The sequence below is a fragment of the Nanorana parkeri genome, unplaced genomic scaffold (assembly GCF_000935625.1).
Source record: "Nanorana parkeri isolate BGI_ZX_2015 unplaced genomic scaffold, ASM93562v1 scaffold183, whole genome shotgun sequence".
Taxonomy (NCBI): Eukaryota; Metazoa; Chordata; class Amphibia; order Anura; family Dicroglossidae; genus Nanorana; species Nanorana parkeri.
The window spans coordinates 433,680-449,669 of record NW_017306451.1 but is presented as its reverse complement, the minus strand read 5'-3'; the positions used below and the strand labels follow the sequence as shown (position 1 = coordinate 449,669).

The 15,990-nt window shown below is 40.0% G+C and overlaps 1 protein-coding gene across 2 annotated transcripts in view; it reads left to right on the top strand.

Moving 5' to 3' along the window:
• Nucleotides 1-11,927: 11,927 nt before the first annotated feature.
• Nucleotides 11,928-15,990, top strand: part of LOC108785905 (occludin-like) — a 37,066-nt gene continuing 33,003 nt past the window's right edge. Inside the window, exon 1 of one of the 2 annotated variants that reach the window (XM_018555089.1) lies at nucleotides 11,928-12,012. The gene's annotated coding sequence lies outside the window, so the exon portion shown is untranslated. The remainder of the gene's footprint in view (nucleotides 12,013-15,990) is intronic. The other variant, XM_018555090.1, reaches the window with a different exon arrangement.

Sequence of the window (15,990 nt, the reverse complement as noted above, 5' to 3'; positions counted from 1 at the left end):
TTTGCAATGTTGTAAATATTTCCAGACCAATGTATCATGATATTCTGTATTTATGGCTTTTCTCTGAACAGCTTGTTACTCCATGAACTGTTAATATATTTCTGCAACCTTACAAACTATGATTTCGCCCTGTTCCTTTAACATTGTATTAGGATTTTCCTTGTTCCTTTAGCATTAGAGTTGTCTTCGTTTTTTTTGCAATACTCCACAACACTGGAGGATTAACTGTATAATCTTACCACCACAATTGTTTTCTTCAATTAAAGCTGAACTGCAGACAAACAGATAAATACACAAATTAAATCCATACACCTGCTAAAAGTTATGCATTTCTTCCCGTCCATTTCTGAGATTTACAAAGCTCTGACACACAGCACAGCCCTGTGTATTAAAGCAAGAGATATGCATTTTCTCTTCTGCAGTTATGTAATATTAAACCTTTGCTATCTTTTTTTCAAGATGAGGAGGTCTGCACTTTTTTGAACATTTTTCTTGTTGAAATTTGTCTCTCTCCTCTTAATGCAGCTGGTCCACAAACCGCTGATCCCCCTGCCTGTTTGCGGGTGTCTACTTCAGCTAGTCCGCTGCGGAGGAGACACCCATGCGTGCCTGTTCACGTCTGTACCCTGCACCTAGCTATGTGTGTCCATAGCTTCTCCCTCTCACAGTCAGAGTTCTGCTATACAACAGATTGAAAGAGATGCCAAACCAAATGTGGGTACTTAGATTGCTTGCATTGCAAAACAATTTATACATTTCATAATAAATTCATGAACAGAGCTGCATGAATTTGTGTATTTTAAATCTGTCAGAAGCTCAACTTTAAAAACGCATATAAAAATACCAGTAAAACGTTTGTGTATTATTTCCATTTCATAAAAATATTTTGCAGTATCTTTTAATGGTCTCTGTTTTTGTGTATGCTGTCTGTATGTGCTTTATGTATTAATCGTTTATTTGTATGACACCACATTCCAAAGAAGTAGTGGAATGCTAGAAAAGTATCTGATATGTTATGTACATGCCTTCCTGCTCCTTAAAGGGTCAGTCCCCCCAAAAAAATAACATTTAAACTACGAGTGTTCACTTTTGTGTTTTGGGGTCTGGCAGCCACTGTCTCAATTATTTGCATGAAGCATACATTGGTAATGTTAAATTATTTTGAATTGCAAGGCTGTGCGATGAAGACTGCACAGCGGGGCTTTAGTTGTTATAATGAATGTTATAACCATATTATTGGTAACCTAGACTGTGAATCTATCAATGCCTAACAACTATGTGAAATTACTTTGAATTGCAATGTAGATTTTCACTTTCAAGATCTGATATTAGCAGTTGCAGTGAAGCCCTTTAAGCCACTTATGATACATTCCCATTGTATTGTCTACAGAGTTTACCTCTGTACAGCCCTCAAAAGGTATTTGGGCATGCATAAGATACAACTCATTCAGACACATTTGGTTAATGTATGAAATACTAAATGGAGAAGCTTGAATAGGTTTTTTTTCTACACCCAAGACATACCTCCCAACTTTCTAAGATGAGAAAGAGGAAATTTTAGAGTACGAAGTATGCATGCAAAGGACACACCCCTGCCATACCTCCAGTAACGCAGATCAAAAAGAATTAATACAGAAAATGTGGTTGGTTGAACCCACAGGTGCTGGTATTCCACTACGTATTATTATTTATACTGGTCTCAAAAAAAAAAAGCAAATGCAATAATTTAGAGGTTTGCTAAAAAAGTTACGTGCAGTAAAACACTTGTAGCCCCCATCACCTTTTGTGAGGTGGCTACTAGAAATGTATTGATTGCCAGGACTGTAGTAAATATGGCTGAATTATAGTTGGCATGTATCTGGTTAATTCCAGGTGTACTGGCATTGCTTGTACCTACCTGGGTGGAGTATGACTCTGCTGCAGTGTGGGACAGTCAATGAGGGGCATTGTGAGTGTGTGTGCCATTCACCAGGCAATCACTGGGGCTCTTTCAGCCAGTGTTGCATGTTGAGGAAGTCCTTATATACTCCAGGGAATTACCATGTGCTCAGTCTAGTTTGGGCTCCAGCCATGGATTAGTCCAGGTTGGGGTGTTGTCCAGCCACCTGAGGCCTGGAGTTGGGGATTTTGGGGTGCGGGAAGTGTTTCGCTAGGCCTCAAGTATGGAGGAGTCCTGTGCTGTTGTCAGAGGAGGAGAACCATGGACGCTGATGGCTGCTGGAAGTACTCGGAAAATAGTGGATCTCAGGAACAAGTTTGGTGTCTCTCCTGTTGAGAACCTGTGCTCATCCCTGCTCATCTGCTACTCAAATTCATATTTGCTGGGCTACAAATGGATCTACCCTGAAATGCTAAAAAGGGACTGGTGAGTCTGGAGTCTATGTCTGTACTACCCTGGGTGTCTAGGATCCCTGTACCCTCTCTCCCCAGTGTGAAGATGCTAATAAAAGTCCTTCAGCATTATACTTTTGGAGTGGACACCAGCTTTGTGGACACTAGAAGAGGGCAGTTAATGCTAATAGGGCAGCTGAACACTAAAACCCCTAGCATATTAGTGATGACCCGGGTTATTCTGGCAACTCCTTTGGGGGGTGAGCACTACACACTTTTAAAAGATATATTATTTTTATATTTAGATATATGCATTGGACCAAAAAGAGGGACAACCCAGCCAGGTCACTATCTGCAAGGAGTTTGCATGTTCTCCCTGTGCTTGAGTGGATTTCCTCCGACACTCCAAAGACATGCTGGTAGGTTAATTGGCTCCTGTCTAAATTTGCCCTTCTGTGTATGCGTGTGAGATAGGGACCCTAGCTCCTTGAGGGCAGGGACTGATGTGAATGTGCATTATGTAAAGTGCTGTGTAAATTGTCAGTGCTATGTAAATACCAATAATAAATAAATAAATCTGAGGGAGACAAAGGGACAGAGGGATTTGATTTTTTTTTTAAATGGACAGTTTCTCCAAATGAGGGACAGTTGGGAGGTATGCCTAAGAAAATTGTAAAGCTGGCCTTGTGTTGCAATTGATTTCTACAATCTCTTTTCCAACTACTTTGTTGTGTGTAATGTGTGTGTACCTCATTGGATATAAATTGATTGGATTAAGTAGGTGTTCACGCTAGATCTAGGGCCGGGACCCCTTGGCAACATTTGCCAAGTTGTGGTGACCCCCAATGGTAAGATTTAGGCAGTGTCGGACCTAAGGAACAAAGGGCACTGGTGCAAGATTTTTTTTTGGGCCCCCCCCCCCAAAAAAACCCCCCACAAACACAGCGCTCTCCTTCCGCCGCTCGGCCGGCTGTCACTTTCTCTCCTCCCCGCTGGGACACAGAGCAGCGCCCAGCGGGGAGAAAAGAAAGCAGGGATGTACTGCTGTTTCGGCAGAAAAATGGCAGAGACTCAGTGACACACAGGAGTAGGGAGGGTGAGATGCTGTAGAGACACAGTGACACACAGGAGTAGGGAAGGTAAAATGCTGCAGAGACACAGTGACACACAGGAGTAGGGAAGGTAAAATGCTGCAGAGACACAGTGACACACAGGAGTAGGGAAGGTGAGATGCTGCAGAGACACAGTGACACACAGGAGTAGAAAGGATGAGATGCTGCAGAGACACAGTGACACACAGGAGTAGGGAGGGTGAGATGCTGCAGAGACACAGTGACACACAGGAGTGGGGAGTGTGTGATGCTGCAGAGAAACAGGGACACACAGGACTAGCTGCAACCTGCCATGATTTTCATAATCGATTAGTTGGCTAATTATTTATTGGACATATCATATTCATTTTCTTTTACATAGCTCTCATCCCTGGCATATCACATATGTCATAGAAAGAACTTGTGCAGGAAGGAAAACATTACCAAGCAGATTTTAGGCTGCAGCAAACAAAGGTAGCAGAGTACTGTCATGCATTAAAAGGAAATGTACTTGAGAACTTGAATACTGGAACATCTATTTAGGTAGTATGCATCCTCTCGTACGCAATCCCCTAGGCTATCTCTCTCTCTCTTTCCTCTCTCTCTCTCTCCCGCTCTTGGTTTTCTCCAGTATTTCACTAATTTCTTTCTCTCACTTCTTTTTCTTTTGCTACTTCTTTCGTTCCATTGGATCGTCTCTGTTTACCAAGATCGTCTGGCACACCCACCTATGCAACTGTTGATTGTCACTTACTAGTCAACATCGGTACCCTGTGTATGACTTACCATACTGTTGATGTACTTAATGCACAGATGTCTAAGACAATCCTTTTGATGTTCCTTATGTAATCTGCAGTCTGCTAATTACTGTAGTTACTTCTGTTATATTTGTATAAAAAATAAAAATGTATTGAATTAAAAAAAGGGAATGTATTCTAGAGACAAAGCAATCATTTTGCCACATTATAGATCCCTGGTTCGGCCTCATCTTGAGTATGCGGTTCAATTTTGGTCGCCAATCCACAGAAAGGATGTTCTTGAGCTAGAGAGAGTCCAGAGAAGGGCAACAAAACTAATTAAGGGGCTGGAGGACCAAAGCTATGAGACAAGGATGCTAAATTTAAACTTGTTCATGCTGGAAGTGAGGAGATTAAGAGGGGACATGATTTTGATGTACAAATTGTTTAATATTGATACTAATATCAGTAATAAACTTTTTACTGTAAACACCCTAAAGAAGACTAGAGGCCACCACCTAAAATTGGAGCAAAAAGGATTTACCCTCAAGGGGTGTAGGGGATTCTTTTCTGTTAGAGCGGTAAAATTTTGGAACTCTCTTCCACAAGCAGTGGTATCAGCAGAGAGTATTGAATCATTCAAAAAGCATTTAGATACCATCCTCAGAGACCATAACATACAGAGGTACATGTACTCTTAACGATTGGAACACACAGAGACTCATATACACACTAGGGATGTTCAGATACCGAGTACAAATACAAGTACAAGTACAGATACTTTTCCAGCTCCAAGACTAGACTAGAGAAAAATTCAAAAGTTAGGAGGCAGCTTTCATTTTTAAGAAACATATGGAGCTCCTGGGATTTGTTCATCCCTGTTTTAATATATGTTTTTTTATATATATTAGGGATGCACCAATACCATTTTTGCAAGTACAAGTACTGATACTTGTCCAAGTCCTCACAGATACAAGTACTGATACATTTCTGTTTATTGTCATGTGACAGTTTTTCTAAAACAATACAGACTAATTATTTCAGGACCCTGGTGGAGCGCCAGAGCTATGTCCCAGCTGCAAATCCTGCAACCTTGGTAGTTCTCGTGAAAATGCCAAATATCAGTACTGGTATCTGAACATCCCTGACACACACATACAGACACACTCACTAAGGTTGAACACAATGGACCTGTGTCTTTATTCAGTCTCAAATACTATGTTACTATGAGACTTCTCTCCTGGACTCCTCTCAAAAGACGCTTTTGTCTGGGGGAATCCAATTGGCTGCATGCTTGAATCCGCGTCCTGACACATGGATTCATACGCGTGAGCTGATTAGCCAGAGATGAAAATTTTACTCCCCCTACGCTCATCTCTCACCTAGCTGAGCGTGGGAGAGGATATTGCTGGACACACTGCATACGAAGCTCCGTGCACCGTTGCTTCCCATTGCTGTGTCACGGGCTTCACAGACTTTTTGTGATTACGCCACTGATTCCACTCACCTCACACACACAGCACACATCACATACAACATAATATACATAATATACATACAGTACATATACAACACCTAATACACATACAGCACACATACAACACATAATTCACACAGCACACTTACAACACATAATACACACACAGTACACACAGCACACATACAACACATAATACACACACACCATATAATACACACTACTTACACCGGTTGCGCATCGTTGTTTAACCCGCCCACAGTCCACTATGAGCAGCCCAAGGAGGAGGAGAGGATGAGAAGGAGGCTGAGATGAGAAGGAGCCCTCGATCAGTGCCTGAACGGTCAGTTTGCCCCTGCTTCCGAGCTTATTGCGTTCACTATATTGCGGCTCCGCTGGGACTCCTCAACAGCTTTCCCTGGGACTGCCCGGCCTGCAATAATACGCATGCACGCTTAGGAGTGGTGTGGGCGTGTCTGTCGGCGGCCCCACCACCTTGATGTCAATTAGTGGGAGTTCATAGCTGGGTGAGGTGGGGAGAGGGAGGGTGTGAGAAGCTGCAAGCAGCCCAACTAATCAATAATGAAAATAGTTGACAACAATTTTAATTATTGATTTTTATCGACTTTGTTGATTAGTTGTTTCAGTCCTACTATAAACTGCTACAAATCCCAGCAATACATTATACAACAATGGAGAATACTATCAGCTATAGAGGATGACAAATCCCAGCAATACATTATACAACGATGCAGAATAATGGTATCATTCTGCATTGCTGTATAATGTATTGCTGGGATTTGTCGTCCTCTATAGCCGGTTGCTATTCTGCATTGCTTTATAATGTAGTGCTGTTATCTGTAGTCCTCTATAGCTGATGGTATTATTATAAGCAAACTTTTTACACAATGAATGATCAGAGCCTGACTTATTCTCCCCTTCCAGCCTGCCTGTTTATAGACAGCCTCATCCTTAACCAGAGTATTGGTGCACTGTGGTGCCATTTATTTTGAAAAACGCAGTCTGCACTGAATTTTAATGAATTGAAGTGTATTTACATATGGGTTGCCTTACTCAGCTTGCTGCAACCTGCTTCAATGCATATTGCATTGTGAATTTCTATATAAAGAACATAAAAATAAAAGTAAATAAGGTAAAGCTGTGTTCACTTCAATAAAACAATTGTACGCTAGCAACATTTCTGTGTTTTTTTTATTTCCATCACGCATTACTGAATGTTCAAAGTAAACACGGGTTAGCCTTGTTTACTACGATTCACTTTGCAATGTAAACATATACTTTCTTAGGTTAACAGCATCTACTTTAGTAAGTTAAACCCAATGTTCGCACAACTTGGTCAAAGAGTGCTCTGTAATGCCTTAGAATCATCAGTATTCATCAGTATTCATGTAAAATGAAGACTAGGGGCAGATATATCATTGGTAAGTCTAGCAAATAAAATAACATACCTTGAAGTTATGTTACTCGAGGAGGACTACGATATAGTAGGAATAGCAGAAACATGGTTAGACCGCACACATGATTGGGCTACTAACATAGAAAGGTACAACCTGTTCAGGAGGGACAGGCTGTCAAGAAGGGGGTGGGGGTGGGGTATGTATATAGGCTAAAAATAACCTCATTATGCACATCCGTGACGATATCGCGTCAGCTGGTGGGGATGATGTGGAATCGTTATGGCTAGAACTCGATAGCACGAACCCTAACCGTAAACTTATTGTGGGTGTCTGTTATAAACCTCCAAATATAGAGGAAGAGGAGGAGGCCCACCTACAATCCCAAATAGAAATAGCGGGGAAACAGGGTAATGTTGTGGTAATGGGAGACTTCAAATACCAAAGCATCAACTGGGCTAATGGAACTTCCCAATCGGCAAAGGCTGCCCGTTTTCGTAATATGCTGCGAGACAATTTCATGGATCAGATGGTTGAGGTCCCGACGAGGGAAAATGCCATCCTAGATCTGATCATCAGCAATAATACAGAGTTAATCAACGATATTGTAATCGGGGAGACACTGGGTAATAGTGATCACAAGGTGATTGCTTTTAATATTGGGTGCAAGAAAGGGAAAGGTGATGGGCAGACGAGAAGCCTAAACTTCAGGAAGGCTAACTTTGATAAACTACGCAACATAGTGGGTGAAATCGAATGGGAAAACTTATTTGATAAACTAAACTTTGACCAAAAGTGGGACTGTTTCAATAACAAATAAAAAAATGCTATAACCGGGTGTATACCGCTGGGTAACAAAAGTAAAAGATCAAAAACAAAGCCAATATGGCTAAATAAAATGGTAAAACAATACATTAAGGAAAAAAAAGTAGCATTTAGTAAGTATAAAACGGAGGGGACAGTATTGGCATTCCAAAACTACAAAGAATGTAACAAAATATGTAAACTGGTAGTCCGGGCAGCTAAAATTGAATGTGAGAAATATATCGCCAAAGTTAGTAAAAAGAACCCCCAAAACATTTTTCAGTACATAAACAGTAAAAAGGGGAGAAAGGAACAGATAGGCCCAATAAAGGACATAAATGGATTGTTACTCACAAACGACAGGGAGAGGGCCGAGGCGCTAAATACTTTCTTCTCGTCGGTATTCACCGAGGAAACAGACGGGTTTAATGTACATGATAAAACACACAATTTAACAAGAAATACACCTGAGTGGTTGACTGAAACTGGGATACAACATAGGCTTAAACTACTGAATGCAAATAAAGCATTAGGACCTGATAATCTACACCCCGAGGTACTCAAAGAACTAAACAAGGAGATAACGAGACCATTGCTCCTCATTTTTAAGGAATCCGTAATGGCTGGTAGAGTACCAAGCGACTGGCGAAGGGCTAATGGGGTACCTATATTCAAAAAAGGGTCAAAATGCCAAACCAGGGAACTATAGACCAGTTAGTCTGACATGCATAGTATGTAAACTGTTAGAGGGAATTATTAAGGATTACTTAGTGGAATTCGTCAGGGATCAGGGCATAATAACTGATATGCAGCACGAATTTAAGAAGGATCGTTCTTGCCAGACCAACCTGTTGACCTTTTACGAAGAGGTAAGTAGAGATCTGGATGGGGGGAGGCCGGTGGACGTAGGATATCTGGACTTTTCGAAAACATTCGATACGGTGCCACATAAACACTTGTTATACAAGCTAAGGTCTATTATGGGCATAGAGGAAATTGTGTGCACGTGGATAGAAAACTGGCTACAAGAACGTGCACAAAGAGTATCAGTTAATGGCACCTTTTCAGACTGGGCTGAAGTCATGAGTGGCGTGCTCCAGGGTTCTGTGCTGGGCCCCATGCTTTTTAACCTATTTATTAATGATATCGGGTAGGGAGTGAGTACCCATGTCTCAGTGTTTTCTGATGATACGAAAATCGGGAGGGTAATAGACACGGATTCAGACATTGTAACATTACAGGAGGACCTGGAGAATATCGGGGAGTGGGCAACTGTATGTCCAGGTTAGGTCACCGATACTCAGAAAAGATGTCCTTGAGCTGGAAAAAGTCCAGAGGAGGGCAACCAAACTTACTAAGGGGTTTGAGGACCTGAACTATGAAACAAGGTTGTTAAAATTAAATATGTTCTCTTTGGAGGTTAGGAGATTAAGGGGGGACATGATCTTCTTGTATAAACTATTCAAGGGTGACAGCAACATTATCAACAAACTGTTTACGGTTAGCTCCATAACAAAGACCAGAGGGCACAACCAAAAATTGCAAGGGGTTCTTCACAGTCAGAGCGGTTAAGGTCTGGAACTCGCTGCCGCAGGAAGTGATCTCAGCTAAGAGTGTGGAATCATTCAAGAAACTCCTGGACGAGTTCCTCGGAGACCATAATATACAGGGGTACAGGTACGCCTAAGAGCAAAATCGCACATGGACTAATACAGGCGCACACACCTGCTCAAACATAAATACACACAATAGGTTGGACTTGATGGACTTATGTCTTTATTCAACCTCAAATACTATGTAACTATGTAACTATCCTCATACATGCCAATTTTACCTGGATTCACAGGATTTGGCTGCTGTTCAGGCTTCTTGTACCCCCATATTTATTAAACTGCTGACAGTTCCCTGTCATATAGAAGAGTAAAATTATGAAAAAGTCACACAGTTGCAAATCCATTGCCTTTCAGCATATCAATCTTTGAATTATTAATCTTGATTAGTCCAAGTAAGTACAAATTATGCCTGGTAGCACAGTTCAATATTAACCCTTTTTCATTTACAATTTACATTTTAATTTACAGTTTATTTAATAATTTTTTTTAAGCTATTCATTTTGTTTAACCAGAAACAGCCATTATATTGTCTTGTTTTTTGCAACCCAAGCCACATGGATGTTATGTTTTTTTCTTGTGTCGTTATTTGTAATTCACCAAAGTGAAACAAAACTAGTGAAGTGTTGGGACCGCTGATGTGCATATCATTGTTCCAATTCAGAGATTTATTAGGCACTTAAGTCATGAAAAGAATGACAGTTATCTTGTTTACTTTCATAAACAAGATGGCAACAGCAGCACCCATTGGTTGGAAACAAATTTGCAGACTTCTCTTTGACTTTGCAGATCTTGATGACTTTTATGGGTCACAGGAAAGTCAGGAAATCACCAGCGCTCAGTACTAAAGATAAATATGTCCCTTTTATTGGACAGAAAGCATCACAGACATCCAAATAAACCGACGTTTCGGGGCCGCGCAGGGTCCCTTCCTCAAGGCAGAAAGATGTGACCTTTTATGGGTCACAAACTCAGAACTAGGGATGAGCTCAGGTTCAGACCAAATCCATTTCAGAACACGGAAGGAGCTCCTCCGAACAAGAAAGGAAGCTTCTTCTGCTGCCGCCCAATTATCTGTGGCCGGGAAATTCCCCACCTGCAGTTGCACATAAGCAAAAGGGTGGGGTGCAGTGATGTCACTGACCTTATATTATATAATAATGACATTGACCAAATATGGCCATATGGCCACATCAGGTCTATGATGTCAGCTCAACATCCTGCTCCTTTGATCATGTGCAGCTCTGCAGTTGATTGGACACTTCTGTGTTTAGAGGAGCTCAGGTTTGGACCGGGTTCAGTTTGAACTTGAGTTTATTCCTTTCTCAGAATGTATTGAAGCCAGGGGAGACAGCAGAACAGCAAGGCAATTTGCATTTTCAGAAGGTCAATAAAGGTGGTCACTGGTGGTCTAAAGACAAACTTACTTTGATTTTTATAGAATGCCTAAGTGCTTTCTATACAAGGATACATAGAATACTACTTACAATATAAAAGCTGACATCAGTGTAGCTTAAATGTGAAACTTTACTGAACTGCATAAAAATGTGTTCTGCCTTTTAATTTTTAAGTATTGGCATAACCTTTTATACAGTATTAATAAATGAAACCCTGTAAATTTGTGTATGCAATATTACATGCTAGAAAATGTATCTTAAAGCAGAACTCCAGCCAAAAACAACAAGATAAAGATGAATAGCCAGTTAAAGATAACAGAACAAAACCAGCTAGTCCAGATGGCCAGCATTATTCTATTTACTTACTCTGAACCTGGGTTGTTGTAAACTTGCCCCAGCCTGTGACTGGACAGTGAACGGAGAAGCAGCACAGTGATTACTCATCACTCTGTCACTCTGCTTTCTCTTCCTATCAGCACCCTTCTGGTCATCAGATAAAATGACTGGCTCCCTGTAGTGCTCCTTCTTTTCCCACTATGAGCTCTGCTGTACAAGGACTGCAGGACCTGATAGCAGGTCAAATTCAGATACTTACACTGCGAGCATTTAAAAAAAATGCATCTAATGATGCTTTAATGATAACAGAGTTGTATTGATTTGTGTCTTTAATATCAGTTATGCTTTATAAATGTCAGTTGTAATATTGTATTGCTTTATGTTGTTTGGACTCTGCTAGTTTATGAAATAATATGTAAAAATACCACTATGGCTTAGAAAACCATCTATATCTTGCAGAAATGACTATACTGTAGTTTTACGAGAACAACTCTCCTTTACCTTTTAGCCTACCTGTCAATTTAAAGAAGTTCCTTCTTTCCACTGGGAGAGAAGCGGTTAAAGGTGTGTGAGTAGCAGACCTGCCTGTACACCAGTTCTCAGGGAATTGTGCAGTTCTCCAACTGCTGACCAGCCTTGAGGGGAGGATTTGTCAGTGTGAAAGTGGGCAGAGCTGGATTCTAATCATTAATCCCAGGAGCGCCATTACCAGACAACAAAGAGGTGAAAAAGTGAAGAACACTGTGCTGCTGTACATAGGACGCTTCCAGTAAATAGACACCTGTCAACATTCAAAGAACAAGAAAGAAAGAAGGTGAGTGTGCTAGATTAAAAGAGGGAGACTATTTGACATATTGGATAGATGCAGGATAGAAAAGTAATAGTTTATATAACAAAATATATATATATATATATATGTGTGTGTATATATATATATATATATATATTAAAGACAAAAAACTTGATAAAAATCATATACAGTATTCACGAAAGATTATATACATTATAGGATTTTGCACATACATAAAAGCTGGTAGGGAGATGGGACAAACAGGCACATGCACGGAAAGCAGTTATTAGACAAGATCTGAAAAGTGAGAAGTGACAATATTGATATCAGAGAACAATCAGAAGACCAATATTTGATATTAATGTTTATATGGAATGTCGTGACACTTTGCAGACACAGGAGTATTAAGGGGCAAGTGAGAATTATTACATATTCATTGCAATGCATGATACAGATATTAATTTGGGTTTGCAGTAACTTCTGATCAGTTGCAAAGTTTGTTAAACATTGTTTGTTAAACTGTGATAGAAAGGTTGAAGCGGAGTAAGGTACAAGATCAAGATAAGAAGGGGAACATGACAAAGAGCAAGAAAAAAGAAAAGAAAAGAAAAGTATAGACTTGTTTAGCTTTTAGGTAACTTGGGTATAGATGTAATGTTGGGCCTTACAATAACAAAATGACTAAAAGAACAACTGTTGTATTACCCATAACTAAAGTACTTTAAAACATATGCAGCTCTATATCAAACCATAACGGCAATTCTGCAATTAATACAATTTTGATTCACTTGATTAATAACTTTAGTATTTAAAAATAAATTAAAACCTCTGAAATAAAAGATAGGGGAGGTGTTACAATTATTTAGATGCTCTTTTTATTGTTCTAGCCTGGAAGTGCAACATAATAGTGTAAATCATGCTGGTTCATAAGCAAAATATATTTATTTTATCCAGGCTCAGTAGATAATAATTTAATGTGCAGTTGGCCTCAGCTATCAAGGTGTGTTCACATACTAAGGTATGACTGGTTGCCTTAGGTTACTCCATATAGCTCAGTTTTGTACCATTTTTCATGGTAAATATTCAAATTCAAATTCCGTTTTTATTATTTTTGGACCCGTTCAAAGTTCAGTGCAGCCTGCAGTATACCTGTTACTACATTTGCTAAAGAAACGTATTTTACAGACGTGGAGGAAGCATAAAAGAGGGGTCATGACCCAGAACACCCTATCCTTTTTTTCTACCTTTTTGTTCTGGTGTAGAGTTGAAAATGGAATCTAAATTGTTGCTATGAGTAACCCCCTTTATTTTCCTTATCTTTTCCTGTACGGTACTTCAATATTAAACTTCTGACCATCTGGAAAGTTTTTTTATACATAATTTATATCAGAGGTCTTCAACTCAAAAGTCATATGTGACTCTCAGCTAATTTGCTGTTAAAATATTTAAAATTTTTATCAAGTGCTGTGTTTTCATATATAGTCTTCTGAATCAAGGCCTCTGATTTCTATTATTATTAGTAGTATATCTGTGAGCACGTATTGCAGATTGTATTAGTATTTCCTTTCTAAGATCGTTCATTCAAAACACTGATCAATTATTTAGAGCAGAAAAGCCAGAACGGATCAAATTTAACAAGCAAGCGTAAAGCATATCTATGACATAGGGTAAGTGACTGCTAAGATTGGTATAAGTGGAAAGCAGAAAAAATATTAAGAACCCATTCACACCTCACCTGTACATTGTGGCAACACATGCCAAAACGTGTTGCCATAATGAATGACAACGCACCTGCTCTATGTGCAGTGCACTGCTACACTATGCATTGTACAGTAGGGCACAATGCACCACAGCACACCACAACATATATTCCATGTGTTGTGGTGCACTGTGTTCCTTCCCACTAACCATACACATATATCTGGCCACATGGTGGATCGCCTTCATTGCTGGGCTGCTGCATATATGCATACAGTTGGTGACACTGTTCTGTGCAGAATGTGCACTCACTTAGCACCCCCAGTACAGGGACCATGCTGTCACTGACAGCTCCCAGTCACTGTTTACACTCAGGGGCTGGTGGGAAGGGCTCTTAATCATGTGATTACTGTGATGGCCAATCACACATGATTGGGAAATTTGCCTGTGATTCCCAGTGTTAAGGACCCCATATACAGCCTACAGCAAAGGGTTAAAAAAAGGGTCATGCGTGCTTGTTCATCTATTGTGGAGCATTTGCAGCCCATTCATAATGAAAGGCCTGCCTTAAAGCAACCAATGTTAACGTGAACCATAAAACGCATTAACACGTTTGCAGTAATGCACTACAACGAAATGCTTAAGTGTGAATTGGCCCCAAATGTGGGCGAGTCAGCACGCTGAAAAGTAAAGAGGTAAAGAAACAGCGATAAGATGTGAAGCAAAACCAAGAACAATATAAAAGATAGTGATGGAGAGAGCAAATAGAAAGGGTGTGATAGAAAGGTTGAAGTGGAGTAAGGCACAAGATCAAGATAAGAAGGGGAACATGACACAGAGGAAGCAAAATAAAATAAAAGATAGACTTGTGTAGCTTTAGGGTAACCTGGGTATCGACGAAACGTTGGGCCTTACGATTAATAGGGACTAAAAAAAGGACTGTTGTACTTACTCATAACTACAAATCATGCTCTTCATTTCATTTCCATATAACTAGAAACATGAAAATAAGTTTTTAGGAGTAACATTCAGTTTTTTTTCTTCAGAATCTTATGATTGTGGCACGATTCCATAAATACAATGGAATTTGGCTAGTTCATCAGTGGAAATAATATATATACTGTATATAGCAATGTTTGCTTTCTAGCCTGTTATTCTACGGTGACAATTTGTAAACTTTTCCTTTTAATGGAACAGATAATACAGAATTGAAAAAAATTAACTCTTTTCCATTTATTGGGGTATTTGTGGGGACCTTATACCTGCCTATGGCACCACTTGTTCACTCACAATATATATTCACTGCAGTTAAAGTGACACTAAACTCAGGAGTTAAATCTTAAAAATACATTCAAGTATCTTAACTATTAACCAAAATGTATCTTATTTGTGTATCACTCGGCTGTAGATCCTCAAATCATCTCTGAATTCATGCTGACACTGTCCTTCCTTCTGGAGGGTGACTAACTGACAACGTTTGTTCCCATGCTCCCTGTGTGTGTTGTAAAGTAGCCACCGATCCAAGTTCACTACCGTGATGGACTACAATCTCACGTTCAGTTAGCTAATTTGAAGTTATAGTCCATCACGGGTGTGAGCTTGGAGTGGTGGCTACATTACAACTAGGGATGTCCCGATGCCACTTTTTCAGGCCCAAGTACAAGTACAAGTACATCCCCTCATGTACTTGCCGATACCAATTACCGATACTTTTTCTTAAAGGGACAGGTGACTTTAAATGATACATAGTACAACTACATGTTATGTACTATGGATCATGGTTTAACCTATTCATGTTAGCAGTGGAGAATTGTAACTCTATTGCTGGAGTGTAGTGGAGGTGTGTGCTGTATATATGCACTACATATACATTACACACGTCCAGTACACTATAGCAATAGATTTACAGCCAGCCCCGTCCCAGCTTACCTTACTCACAGTTTCACTCCGATCCCCGTAGCCTCACGCGGTGCCTCTTGTAGTCGGCGCTGGGCAGGATCGCTGCATCGCATCTCGGTGCTCAGCTTGTGGGAGGCGCTCACAATTCTGCCCTGCTAACATGAATAGGTTAAATCATGATCCATAGTACATATACAGCACATACGTCCCGTACACTGCAGTAATAGTTACAATTATCCCCTGCTAACATGAATAGGTTAAATCATGATCCATAGTACATAACATGTAGTTGCACTAAGGATCATTTAACCTATTCATGTTAGCAGGGGATTATTGTAAATCTATTGCGGCAGTGTACGGGACATTTGTGCTGTATATGTACAGTACATATAGATATACAATTCT